General features: G+C 38.1%; 1 long non-coding RNA gene across 3 annotated transcripts in view; it reads left to right on the top strand.

Annotated features, from left to right (window-relative positions):
• Positions 1-14,441, top strand: part of LOC110137666 (uncharacterized) — a 133,887-nt gene that overhangs the window by 63,083 nt on the left and 56,363 nt on the right. The window lies entirely within an intron of this gene.

The raw sequence follows: 14,441 nt of genomic DNA, 5'->3' as shown, positions 1-14,441 counted from the left end.
TTTGGAAAAACCTTAATACAAAGAGCCAAAGTTAGTAGAGCTGCTGGAAAATGAGGAATTCCTAGAATCAAGAATTCACGGAAAGAGTGCGCCCCCTCTCTGCCTAAACTTTTCGTTCGTCAGAATTTTACAGGATCAGGGACACTTAACAGGGATCAGGCTGAAGAATAAGCTGTAGGCTGGAAACCACAGGTCTGTAGTTGTTCAGTCGCTAAGGTGTCCGACTCTTTTTTCAACTCCGTGGGCTGCAGTGTGCCTGCCTTCTCTGTCCTCCACTGTCTCCTGGAGTTTTCTCAGACTCATGTCCATCGAGTTGGTGATGCTATCCAACTATCTCATCCTCTGTTGTCCCCTTCTCCTCCTGCCCTCAATCTTTCCCAGCATTAGGTTCTGTAAAAGAAGCAATATTTTCAGTTTGAATCTAGGTAAGTTAACTGCTTGGTAGAATAAAAACTTCAATGATTCTCAGAACAAATCAGAATTCTGAATTTCTGTAACATATTAGCTACAATATCAATTTTCAACCCAAAATTTATGACATGCAAAAAGATGAGAAATTGTGACCCATACTTGGGGAAAAAGGCAATAATCAATAGAAATGTACTCTGAGTTGGCTCAGGTGTTGGATTTACTAGATAAAGCCCTCCAAGTAACTATTATAAACATACTCTTAAAATTAAAAAAAAAATGTGTTAAAATATTGAAGGGAATATGTAACAGATATTAGTGATAACTATATAAAATTGCAAATTCTGGAGTTCAAAAATAAAGTAACAAATTCTTAAAATGCTAGATAGGCTTAACAAAAGATTGAGAATAGAGTAAAAATAAATTAGTTAAAAATTGTTAGCCATTCTCATTGTGGTTTTGAGTTATATTTCCTTGATTAGTGATGTTGAGCATCTTTTCATGTGTCTGTTAGCCATCTGTTTGTCTTCCTTGGAAAAATGTCTTTTCAGCTCCTCTGTCCATTAAAAAAATTTTTTTGATGTTGAGTTATTTGAGTTCTTTGTACAGTTTAGATATTAACCCCTTATTGGATGTATTGTTTGTAAGTATCTTCTCTGTTCAGTAGGTTGCCTTTTTGTTTTGTGGATATAATCCTTTCCTAAGAAGAAACATTTTATTTTGATGTAATCCCATTTGCTTGCTTTTGCTTTTGTTAGCTTTGCCTGAGGAGTCAGATCTCCCCTGCCCCTTAGACCAATGTCAAAGTGTCTACGTCTTTAATCTGTTTTTGATTTATTTTTGTAAATGGTGCGAGAAAGTAGTCCAGTTTGATTCATTTACATGTAGCTGCTCAGTTTTCCCAGCACCATTTGTGGAAGAGATTGTTTTCCTCCATTGTGTATTCTTGCCTTCTTTGCCATAGGTTAATTGGTTATGTAAGTGCGGGTTTATTTCTAGGCCCTCTGTTTTGTACCGTTGATCTGTGTCTGTGTTTTATTACTGTAGCTTTTTGAAACAGTTATTTATTTGGCTGCATGGGGTCTTCACTGTGGCATGTGGGATATAGATCCCTGACTAAGGATCAAACCTGGGCCCCCTGCATTGGGAGCGCAGAGTGTTAGCCACTGTATCATTGTAGTATGATTTGAAATCAGGAAGCATGACACCTTCAGCTTTGTTTTTCTTTCTCAAGATCTTTGTGGCTATTAAGGGTCTTTTGTGTTTCCATGCAAATTTTAGAATATCTTGTTCTAGTTCTCTGAAAAATGTCATTGGCATTTTGATAAGGAGTGTGTTGACTTTGTAGATTTCCTTGAGTAATGTAGTCATTTTAGCAATACTAATAATTCTGATCCATGAGTATGGTATATCCTTACATTTGTCATTTTCAATTTCTTTCATCAGTGTCTTATAGTTTTCAGAATATAACTGTTTTACCTTTTTGGTTAGGTGTATTCCCTAGATATTTTATTCTTTCTGATGCAGTTGTAGATGTGATTGTTTTCTTCATTTATATTTCTAATAGTTTGTTATTAGTGTATAGAAGTGTAATAGTTTTCTATATATTGATTTTGTATCTTGAAACTTCTGACTTTACTAATTAGTTCTAATAGTGTTTACGTGGGATCTTTAGATTTTTCTATATATAGTATTATGTCATCTTCAAATAGTGACAATTTTATTTTTCCCTCAAAACTTGGATTCCTTTTCTTTCTTTTTCTGGTCCTTGTTGTAGCTAGGATTTCCAACACCATGTTAAATTATGAGTGATAAGAGTGGACATCCTTCCTTTTTTAAATGTCAGACCATAACTTAAAAAATATTTTTAAAGCCTTTTATTTTGTATTGGGGTATAGCTGATTAACAGTGTTGTGATAGTTTCAGGTGAATAGCGAAGGAACTCAGCCATACATACACATGTACCCATTCTCCCCCACGCTCCCCTCCCATCCAGGCTACTGCTCAACATTGAGCAGAGTTCCCTGTGCTGTAGGGTAGGTCCTTGTTGGTTATTCATTTTAAACAGCAGTGTGTACATGTCCATCCCAAACTCCCTAACTCTCCCTTCTCCCCATCCTCCCCCTAGCAACCATTAGCTTTTTCTTAAAGTTTGTGAGTGTATTTCTATTTTGTAAGTTCGTTTGTGTCATTTCTTTTTAGATTCCACGTGTAAGGGATGTTATCTGATATTTCTCCTTCTCTGTGTGACTTATTTCATTCAGTATGACACTCGCTAGGTCCATTCACGTTGCTGCAGTGGCATTATTTCATTCGTTTCAATGCTGAGTAATATTCCGTTATATATACCACATCTTCTTTATCCCTTGCTCTGTTGATGGATATTTAGATTTTCACATCTTGGGTATTGTAAACCGTGCTGCAGTGGACTTTGGGGTGCATGTGTCTCTTCAGATCATGTTTTTCTCTGGATATATGCCCAGGAGTGGGATTGCAGGGACACATGGTAGCTCTATTGTTAGTTTTTAAGGACCCATACCATTTTCCACAATGGCTATACCAGTTTACATGCCCACCAACAGAGTGGGCATTCTTGATCTCAGAGGAGAGGTTTTTGACTTTTCATTATTAAGCATGATTGTAGCTATGGATTTGTCATATATGTCCTTTATTGTGTTGAGGTATGTTCCCTCTCTACTCACATTGTTGAGATTCTTATCATGGATAGATGTTGAATTTTGTTAAAAGTTTTTTTCTGCATCTATTGAGATGATCATATGATTTTTGTTCTTCAGTGTTTAATATGGTTTATCATGTTGATTGATTTGGAAACTAGAGTTATCCTTACTTCCCTGGAGTTATCCTTACTTCCCTGGAGTAAATTCCACCCAATTATTGTGTGTAATCCTTTTACTATCTTGTTGAATTCAGTTTGCTAATATTTTGTTGAAGATTTCTGCATCTATGTTCATTAGTGATAGTGGTCTGTAATTTTCTTTTCTTTTCTTTTCTTTCTTTGCGGTGTCTTTGTTACCTGGTTTTAATATCAGGGTGATTTTGGCCTTACAGTTTGAGTTTAGAAACACTCCTTTCTGTTCAGTTTTTTGGAATAGTTGAAGAAGAATAGGCAATAACTCTTCTTTAAATGTTTGGTAGAATTCCCCTCTGAAGTCATCTGGCCTAGATTTTGTTTGTGGGAAGTTTTAAAAAAAATTTTTTATTACTGTTTCAATTTCATGAAATTCACTTCATGAAATTGAAACAATATGATGTTCATACTTTCTGTTTCTTCCTGGTTCATTCTTAGGAGATTTTTTATTCCTAGTAATTTGTTGATTTCTTGTAATACGACCATTATTTATGTATAATTCTTTGTAATACTCCCTTATGCTCCTTTGTATTTCTGTGGTGTTGGTTGTAAGGTCTCCACTTTCATTTCTGATTCTAATTGGACTCTGTCTTTTTTTTCTTGATGAGTATGGCTGAACTTTTAGCAATTTTGATTATTTTTTCTAAGAACCAGTTTTTGATTTATTGATTTTTTTTGTTTTTCTTTTAGTCTCTATTTCTCTTATTTTGCTCTGACATTATTTGTCTTCTTCTACTCATCTTGGGTTTTGTTTTTCTTTTTCTACTTCCTTTAGGTTTAAGATTAGATTGTTTATTTGGTGTTTTTTTTTTTTTTTAACTTTCAAAGGTAAGCCTGTGTTGCTATAAACTTCCTTCTTAGGACAACTTTTTGTTGTATCCTACAGGGTTTGATATGTTGTGTTTCCACTTTCATTTGTCTTAAGATATATTTTTATTTCCTCTTTGATTTCTTTGTTGACATTAGTTGTTTAATAGCATCTTGTGTAGGTTCTACTTTTTCATGTTTTTGCAGTTTTCTTCTTGTATTTTGATTGTATTGTGTAGTCTAGTACATTTAAATTATCGATAGGTATGTGCTAAGTCACTTCAATCATGTCTGACTCTTACCGACCCCATGGACTGTAGCCTGCTAGGCTCCTCTGTCCAAGGGATTCTCTAGGCAAGAAGACTGGAGTGGGTTGCCATTTCCTTCTCCAGTTGATAGGTATGTACTTATTGTTGTTTTATTAATTGCTTTTTGATTGTTTTTGTGGTTCTTTTTTGTTCCTTACCTCTTCTTTGCTTTCTTCCCTTTGTGATTTGATGATTATCTTAGTGTTATGTTTGAATACATTTTTCTCTTTTTGTTATCTATTATAGGTTTTTAATTTGTGGTTACATGAGACTCATATGTAGCAATGTATATATTGTATATATACATCTAATATTTTTGTTTTGTATATCTCAAGTACTTTTCCTGGATAAAGATGATTTTACTCCTTTTGTCTTTAATCTTCCTTCTAACTTTATGAGTAGTTGATCTATTTATTATCTTTACTGTATAGTTGCCCTTACTGTGAGATTTTTCCTTTCATAATTTTCATATTTCCAGTTGTGGCCTTTTCTTTCCTTTTTTTGCTTAGAGAAATCCCTTTAACCCTTCTTGTAAAGTCATATAGTGATATGGAACTCTTCTAGATTTTATCTAAATCTAAAACCTCTTTTAGATTTTTTCTGTAAAGTTCTATATTTCTCCTTGAAGTATGATTGATAACTTTGCCAAATAGAGTATTCTAGGTTTCAGGTGTTTTTCCTTCCATCGCTTTGAATGAATTATGCTACTCCCTTCTGGCCTGCCAGGCTTCTGCTGAAAAGTCAGCTGATAGGCCTGTGTTCTTGTGTTATTGTTGCTTTTCTCTTGATGCTTTGGAGATTCTCTCTTTATCTTTAATTTTTGCCATTTTAATTATAGTGTGTCTTGATGAACCTCCTTTGGTTCATCTGTTTGGGACTTTTCTTTGCTTTCTGGATATTAATGTCTGTTTCCTTCCACAGGTTAGAGAAGTTTTCAGCTATTATTTCTTGAAGTTCTCTGCCCCTTCCCCTCACTTTTTTCCTTTTATGATTCCTACAATGTGAATGTTATTATGCTTGATGTTTTTTGATTAAAAAAATTAGTCGCAAGCTAAAAGTTGAGAATTATGTTTTGTTTGGTGGGAATTTTTAGGACTTCAAGCCCAAGGGACAGCATCTCAAGTCACCCTGAGAGAACTGCTCCGAGAAGGTGGGGGAGCAGTCAGGATATATAGAAGTTTGCAACAAAGGGCAGGTAGTCTCAACATCGAAAGTATTTTTTTGTGAATTGAAGAAATCAGATATCTCAAATTAAGGAATTTAGCACTTTTCTATACAAGGGAAGATGCAAGAGTCTGGGCTCATTGAAATCACCCCTTTTATATGCATCTCAGCTATCTGGGGCCAGTATCCTGTGATTTTTCACATCCTGAGTTCTTCAGTGCTCACCATGGGGAGTGGCTGCAGCCTGATGGCTCCTAGATTGCAGGTATTGTTCTCCTTTCTGAGTACCCTGGAAGGCTAGAATTGCTGATGACTGTGACATCCTTGTTTATTGATATGGCAGGAAATATGCCATTTCTCAGTCCTTCATCTTGGTCAGAAATTCGACCAATATTTGGGAGACATTTCATGACCAATTTTGTACCGTGGTGCTAAGAGACTTATCCCAGGTCAGGCAAAAGTTCTCATTGATATGTCACTCCAGGTGTTCATTTCTGGATTAGGCTCATTGACAAATAATAAAAGATTCTCTGTATCCTTTATCTTCTAATCTGTTATGATCTAGGAGATATTGTCCTTGTTGCTTCTTCCCATGCCTGGAATCATACTATTATAATTATTGATTGCATACAGAACTCTATTTCTGATCAATTGCTTCAAGTAGCCTAGTCATCATTACATTTGTTGAAGGCCTGGTTACACACTGCAGGAGATAACAATCTTATAGAATAGACAGGATATAAGTAATGTAGCTAGTAACATTGACAAAGTCATTGTATAGAAGATTCACAAAGCATAAACAATTTGGAAACAAAGAACAAATGAAAACAATGGTTAGTATAACTAGTTGTAATCCAGTTGTAGTAAACTATCAAGTACACAGGAAAGCAGCTGGAAAAGGCACATTCTGGCAGGATCAGGCAGAGACAAAAAGAAGTATTTCACCTTCGTTTACAAAGGCATACATTATCAACTTTTTAACAGGTTGCAGCATAAGAGAAAAAGGTTTACTGGAAAATGGATTAAAGCTGGTATATTGTCTAAAGTTAAAGTTATAAATCATAGTTATCCATTTCTTCAGTCCTTTGTAATTGCTTCCTGTGTTTGAAGTAATCATTAGAGTTTGTCATTTATTATCCAGTTCAGTGGCTTTAATCAAAGGCTATCAGAAACTAGCATTTGTTTAGATTTTTTTAATGAGTCTTCTTGAAAATCTTCATTTTGTGAAAGCAATGCAAAATTATGATTGTCTATAAAAGACAAACTCAAAATAACATGGTTAAAGATTTGAGTATAGTGCAATTAGCAGGAAATTTGGATACTTCTATAACATATAACACTTTAATCACTATAATTATGACTGATAACATTATATCAGGGTATATCAGATGTTAGGAATTCCATATAAAATTTAGGAATATCTGTATTAATGACATTTATCCCTACATTATAACCTAAAGTTCACCTTCAATTACTTCACAATATTTCAAAATTAAAAATACCAAACAAACTTAGTTTAACATTCCTCTCTGAGATGTCTCAGAGATGTTTCTTTGAAGCATCCAGAGTCAGCTAGAGGCTAAAAGAGTTTTAGTTAGATTTTAATTTTGGGGAAGTTTGATAGAAATATCAAAGCTTTTAATATACAACAGGATCATAGGTCATTGAACCAAAACTTACTCATTTAACCAAAGCCACAGAAATGATTAAAAGAAAATAAACATGGATCACTAAGGCTCAGATGGTAAAGAATCTGCCTGCAATTGTAGAAGACTTTGGTTTGATCCCTGAGTTGGGAAGATTCCCCTGGAGACGGGAATGGCAACCCACTCCAGTATTCTTGCCTGGGAGATTCCATGGACAGAGGAGCCTGGCGGGCTACAGCCTTTGGAGTGACAGAGAGTCAGACGCAGCTGAGCGACTAATACTTTCACGAGGGCACAGCAGCTCACACAATTTGTTATAAAAAAAAGGAGCACTTTTAACAGAAAGAAGAATCAAATTCCAGTCTTGCGTTAGCTTACTTAACAAAATCCATTTAGTTAACTTCAATCTAAATTTAGTTATTCCTGCCTATGCATAAAACTTTTTCTTCCTCAGGGTTCCTTTCCACAGTATTGTCCAAGATGTCTCTTAAACTATTCTCATTTTTTAAAAATACATTTTTTTTCTTTTCAGCTTGGGTGGTTTCCACTACTGTTTCCCAGTTTGCTGATCTGTTCCTCTGCTGTCAAATCTACTGTTGATTCCTTCTAGTGTATTTTCTATATCTGTTGTTGTATTCATTAGCCCTGTTTGTTTTATCTTTATAATTTCTAAATTTATGTTGACATTTTAACTGTAATCATCTACTCTTCTCCCAAATTCAGTGAGCACCTTTATGATTCAATATGATGAAGGTTTGACTGGGGAGATAGCTCATTTCAACTTTCTTTCTTTTTTTCTGAAGTTACATGTTGTTCCTTTGCTGGGACATATTCCTCTGACCTCTCAGGTCCCTAATTCCCTGTGTTAGGTAGCTCAGTCTCACTTCCTGATCTTGGAGAAGTGGTCTCGGGTAGTAGACCTCCTGGGGGGCCCAGGCCCACACGCCCCTCTGGTCCCCAGATCTGCAGGCTCTGGTGTTGCCCCCGTGTGGGCTGCTTGCGCCCTTCTGCTCTGGTGGGGCCACTCCTGTGGCCGCTCTTGTGGGCTGGGCTGACCTCTGGCCGAGTTGGGCAGGGCTCTGCCTCCTGAGGTGACTGTGGTCCCACTGAAGAGTGGGGCTGGCTTTCTGTGTGACTGGTTGATGCCTCAGAAGAATGGGGCTTCTGCTGGTGGGTGGAGCTGGTTCCCCGAGCTGCTGCCTGCATGGTCCATGTGCACCTAGGGCTTCTCCTGGCCCTCTGATGGACAGGTGAACTCCCAGCGCCGCAGGTGAGAGGGAGGATTCCAGAATCGTGTGTGCCAGTGCCAGTGTTATTGTAGTAAAACAAGCTCTTAAAAATGGCTCTGCCAGCATCTGTGTCCCCAGGGGGAGCCCGGTTGCCTCTTGCCTCTCTGGGAGGCTGTTCAAGATGAGCATGTGGGTCTGACCCAGCCTCTTTTCAAACTGCTGCCTCTCCCCTGGGACTTGGAGTATGTGACGTTTTGCACATGCTCTGTAAGAGTGGAGTGTCTGTTTCCCATAGCCCTCCAGCCCTTCCAATGTAAGTCTTACAGGTTTTCAAAGCCAGGTGTTCTGGGGGCTCATTTCCCCAGTGCAAGACCCCTGGGCTGAGGAGCCTGATATGGGCTGGATCCTTTGCTCCTTGGGAAGGACTTCTTGGATTGTGATTTTCCTCCCTTCTGTGGGTCGCTGACCATGGGGGTGTCACTCCTGATTATGCAGTGTCTCTGCCCCTCCTGCCTGCCTTGTAGTTCTTTATGTTTTTAGTTGTGAAAAATCTTTTCTGCTAGTCCTCAGGTTGTTTTCATAGATCTTAGCTCTGTAAGTAGCTATCATTTTGCGGTGCCTGGGAGGAGGTGAGTTGAGGGTCTTCCTACTCTGATATCTTGCCCACTCTCCCTGACTCGGTTTTTAAAGAATTACTTGTTGAGCTGCTTCTGTTGCCAGGCACTGCACTTAAAAGCTGCACCTACGTATAAGAGGATAAAGGGTTTCCCTGGTGGCTCAGCTGGTAAAGAATCTGCCTGCAGTGCAGGAGACCTCGTTTGATTCCTGCATTGGAAAGATCCTCTGGAGAAAGGATAGGCTACCCACTCCAGTATTCTTACCTGGAGAATCCCCATGGACAGAGGATCCTGGCAGGCTGCAGTCCATCGGGTCACAAAGATTCACACACGACTACTGAGCACACAGCATACATAAGAGGATAACAGTGTCTTCCTTAATGGTGTATCAGGAGTTGTTTTAAAGGAAGCATATCACTTTATTAATGAAAATAAAAATTCTGAAAATGTCATTAAAAAAGTATGCACACATGCACACATATACCCACATGCTAAACAAATGGCAACAGACTTTTAAACAGAACATAAAGTGTTTTTTGTTTACTAAAACTGTTGTGGTACATTAACCACAACATTTCAACTACACGAATCAGTTTACAGGATTGTCTAAGTTGAAACTTAAAAACAGAAACCCATGGTTAGGACCAAGAATGAGATTCTTCCAAGTAACTTTGGCATCTAGACTCAGAATTTAGACCAAACAAACAATATATAACAAGCAAGACCCATTCAGAAATGTGCATCATACAAACACGATTCTGTTCCAAGTGTGGGGAAGTTTCATGAAGTTCAGAGATTTCCTTTTGCTCCTGGAGTCTCACTGAGCTATTGAGAAAAGCCAATTGAGGAAACCCGACAGAGAAGAAGACAGGCACGGATTCGAGGAAAAACTGTATTTGTGTTCTCATGTCATCTTCTTTTCATGTAAAAAACCTTTTGGAAAATGGCCCAGCGTGCCAGGAGTGCCCGCAGCCTCACTGCGCTGGGAGCTGTCCGTGCTCACCCACCTGGACCTCTCAGAGCTGCCCGGGGGATGGGCAACAGGAGGCCTTCCCTGGGAAGGCTTTCAAAACTGGAACCAAGGAAAGTAAACCTGCCTCTGAGTTCCTGAAATGTGGCATGTAAGGCTCATGTTGTGTCAGTCCTGTATTTCCTGACACGGTTTCAGAGAGGAGGAGGCTGCTTTGCAAAAAGAAAGAGAAGAGGGAAGCTGTCATGGAAGAGAGCCGTGGGGAGGCTGGTGGCGTTGGAGGGTTGGTGGTGGTGGCGCTGGAGTTGTGGTTCCACCATGTACGGGGCTTACGGGCACCGTCTGCCCAGGTGGTCCACGAGACAAGCACCTGACTCCAGTTCTCTTCGCACGAGTCCCATTAAAAAATAAGCTGGTTTCCTGTCCCCTGCCACCTGAGATCCAAATTATTTTATTTTCACCTGTCTCTCTTCAGTTGTTTGGATGTTAAATACAAGTTAACTCAGATGGTAAAAAGAAATACTGGGATGATAGTAGCTTATAGTATGCCAGGCACTGTTCTTTGAACTTTACTTATACTGATTTATTTAATCCTCAGAATGATCCAGTGAAAATTCTGTGGTATTATCTCCAGTTTACCCATGAAGCACACTAAGAATGAAGAGTCTATCCAACTTTATACATATATATTGGCACCAGCTTTCAAGCCCAGGTGGCCTGACTGCTGCATTCTCTGCTTCTGACCGGTGTGCTTCCATCCCTGCTTCCTTCTATCCTTCTTTCTGTTTCATTGTGACTGCAGTGTCATCTTTCAGTTATTAAAGGAGCAGATGAAACAGAAGTGCCTGTTTTGAAAGCAATAAGCCCTGTTTTGTCAGTTCACGTGTTTGCGATCACAGCAGGGCTTCTTCTTCTCTGCGTTTACAAATTCTATCACTCCTCACCCAACCATGTCTGGATACAGACTGTTCAGTCTGGGAGGTGCAAGATAAATTGTGCACCAGAACTCACCCTGAAAGCAGTGCCAAGTAGCTATGTGACTATTCTCAGATTTTAAGGTCAGTTCATCATCGAGGAATTAGACTTCAGTGGAAGATAATGTTCTCAGAGTGTCTGGGACTGGTCTGTTCTAGATGAAGTCATTTCTGCAATTGTTTACAGATATTTTAGCCTCTCAAAAAGCTCGTCAATCACACACACAGACACACAGATACATTCTCATGTTTATCCATCCTCTACCCCACCTCCAGTCAACAAGTGGAAACTGACACAATTCATGCATCACCAGAGATTTGCTGTGATGCCCCTGCCAGCTTCGAGTGAAATCTGCATGGTCTTGTCTGCGTCTTGTGGCTTGGCCTTTTGTTGCCTGGTAAATTTCATCATTATCATGTGATGCTCCCTGTGCTAACCATTCTTCACTTTTTATGAGGTCATTATTTTAAAAATATATGATCATAAAAGATTTGTTTCAAGCAGTTCTGTTCCTTGAATGTTAAAATGTTTAGTTTTGGGGTTTGTTCTCTGATATTCACAGTGCCATGGAAGGTGTCATGGCTGAGAAGGTTTCTTTAGAGGTGATCTTCAAGGATCTGTGTGTGTGTGAGGTGGTGGTGGTGTGAATTATTTTATGAACTATTAAGCAAGAGGCCTGACTTTCCTAATGGCAGAAAAAGAAGAGGAACTAAATGGCCTCTTGATAAAGGTGAAAGAGCAGAGTGAAAGAGCTGACTTTGTACTCAGCATTCAAAAAACGAAGATCATGGCATCCAGTTCCATCATTTCATGACAAATAGAAGGGGAAAAGGTAGAAGCAGTAACACATTTTCTTTTCTTGGGCTCTAAAATCACTGCAGATGGTGACTGCAGCCGTGAATTAGAAGACGCTTTGCTTGGAAGGAAAGCTATGACAAATCTAGACAGTGTATTAAAAAACAGAGACATCATTTTGCCAACAAAGATCCATATAGTCAGAGCTATGGTTTTTCCAGTAGTCATGTGTGGATGTGAAATTTGGACCATAAAACAGGTTGGGTGCCAAAGAATTAAAGCTTTCAGATTGTGGTGCTGAAGAAGACTCCTGAGAGTCCCTTGGACAGCCAGGAGATCAAACCAGTCAATCCTAAAGGGAATCAACCCTGAATATTCATTGGAATGACTGATGCTGAAGCTGAAGCTCCAATACTTTGGCCACCTGATGCGAAGAGCTAACTCACTGGAAAAGACCCTGATTTGGGGAAAGATTGAGGACAGAAATAGAAGGGAGCAATAAAAGATGAGATGGCTGGATGGCATCATTGACTCAATGGTCATGAGTTTGAGCAAACTCCTGGAGATAGTGAAGGACAGGGAAGCCTGATATGTTGCAATCCATGAGGTCATAAAGAGTCACACATGATTTAGCAGCTGAATAACAACAACAAGAACAACCTAACTTTCCTTCTGTTTCTTTAAATATTGTCAAGTTATTAGTGCCTCTTGTTCTAAAATGTTATGATTTATAGTATAGTGATTGCTGATATCTGAGTATTTTGTAAAGAGTTGCTTTTTTAAAGACTGTGTTGAAAAATCTGCTGAGATACTTCTCTCAGTTAAGCCATAAACAGGACTAAGGATTTTTTAAAATAAGGCTATGTTAGAACCACTCCCAATAATGAGAAGAGTCACTGATAGGATTGGTTGCATCAGAAAAAGTTTGAAAAATAGTACTTCAGGAAATAAGATGATTCCTAATCAAAGCTGGAAGATGTGGGCATTGCTGAAATTTAATTAAGGCAACTGTGGTTAAGTCTGAGGTAGTTAAATATCATTTACATACAGAATAGTCTAATTATATAGTCACCTAACTGAAGAAAGAATTTTTGAATTAAATGTGTGCAAAATGGGACTTGGAAGCTTTGGGGCTGGTGGGTATATATGTTCTTTGTCTTGATTGGGCTGATGGTTTTCCGACTGCATGAATGTGTCAAAACACAACTTACAAACACATTTAGGTGTAGATTTTACGCTATCAATGTATGGAGTTTATTGCATGTCAGTTAAACCTCAACAAAACTGTTAAAAAGCAAAAAAAAAAAAAAAAAGTAAGGTTCCAAATCATAGTGAGATTTTCAAATAAAATGCTCACCACTGAGTGCTCTCCAAGCGGGCCTTCCCTCCACCACCTCTGTCTAGCTTGGGGGGTAAGTCAGGCTCCACCCACAAGGGGGACTTGCATGAAACCCACAAAGATGAGCATGTGATACGTGCAATGGGGGTTCACAAGAGTGTGCATTGTTAGAACTACTCCACACGAGGACTGGGGGGCAATTGAGAGATTCTCTAATTCTCTTAGACTCAGTTTCTAACTTATGCAAGGGAGCACAGCTGTGATTGGAAAAATGAAGCAAGTGATTTTGGAGATGGGGTCAGTGAGCTGCTCTTGAAGGCACGCTGAGCTTGAACACATGTTGCTGTAGGGAGGCCTCATCGTCAGGAGAGGCAGGTGGTCAGGCAGAGAAGCAAAAAGAACAAGAAGCGTATGGACAAGACTTTTAGTGAAACTGTGGAACATTGAGAGCAGCAGTGAGAGATCCAGTTGGAAGCTTTTCTTCTTTAAGGAAAGAGTAATAAGCTAAGTGAACTGAGTGAACTTTCTATGACCAGATTCTACAGAGTGGATGATTGTTTTCTTATTTGACACAGATCAATTTCTACTCAAGAGTTCTTGTTATTAACGTAGGATACCCATCAATTCTTATTAATACTTTTAGAAGTTCAGAGTTATAAACAGGCCCTAAGACAAACAAAAATTTTGTAAAAATTTGACTCTAAGAAGATACATTTTGACATAATAATTTTAGCTGAATAACAGGGGATTAAAATGCTTTTTGAGAAACATTTCAAAGTAAATAAATAAAAAACATGTGTATAGGGGTGTCTGTACATGAGGAATTTGGTTTTTTTACTTGAATAAATCAAGTTGTAACACATTATGTAATACTTGTATAAATATTTCATATAAAAACCTAAATATATCTCCATTTGCATTTATATGACTATAAATGTATCTTTAAAAGGACTGAAAGGATTAACATCAAATCAGTTACTTCTGAGGAAGACAATCGGGTTAGATAGGGCTACAAAATATGATTCACAAATGTTTCAACATAGAGAATATCTTCAGGTGTTGACTGTGTCTTTAAAAGTATTTCAAAAAGATGCAAAAATAAAATACAGTTAGTAACAGACTAAGTATTTTAGTGCCTTGAAGCCTAGAAATGAAAAATTAGAAGTGACTATACTAAAAATCTATTAGAAATGAATTAGTTAATGGAATTGTAAATACATATATATTGTAAATATATATAGTCAATATGTATATTGTCATATTTTAAATATATATAGTCAATATATTGACAAATATATATGGTCATTATGACAA

Source organism: Odocoileus virginianus, chromosome 11, assembly GCF_023699985.2.
Source record: "Odocoileus virginianus isolate 20LAN1187 ecotype Illinois chromosome 11, Ovbor_1.2, whole genome shotgun sequence".
In the NCBI taxonomy this organism is placed as follows: Eukaryota; Metazoa; Chordata; class Mammalia; order Artiodactyla; family Cervidae; genus Odocoileus; species Odocoileus virginianus.
This window is presented reverse-complemented; position numbering and strand designations above follow the sequence as displayed.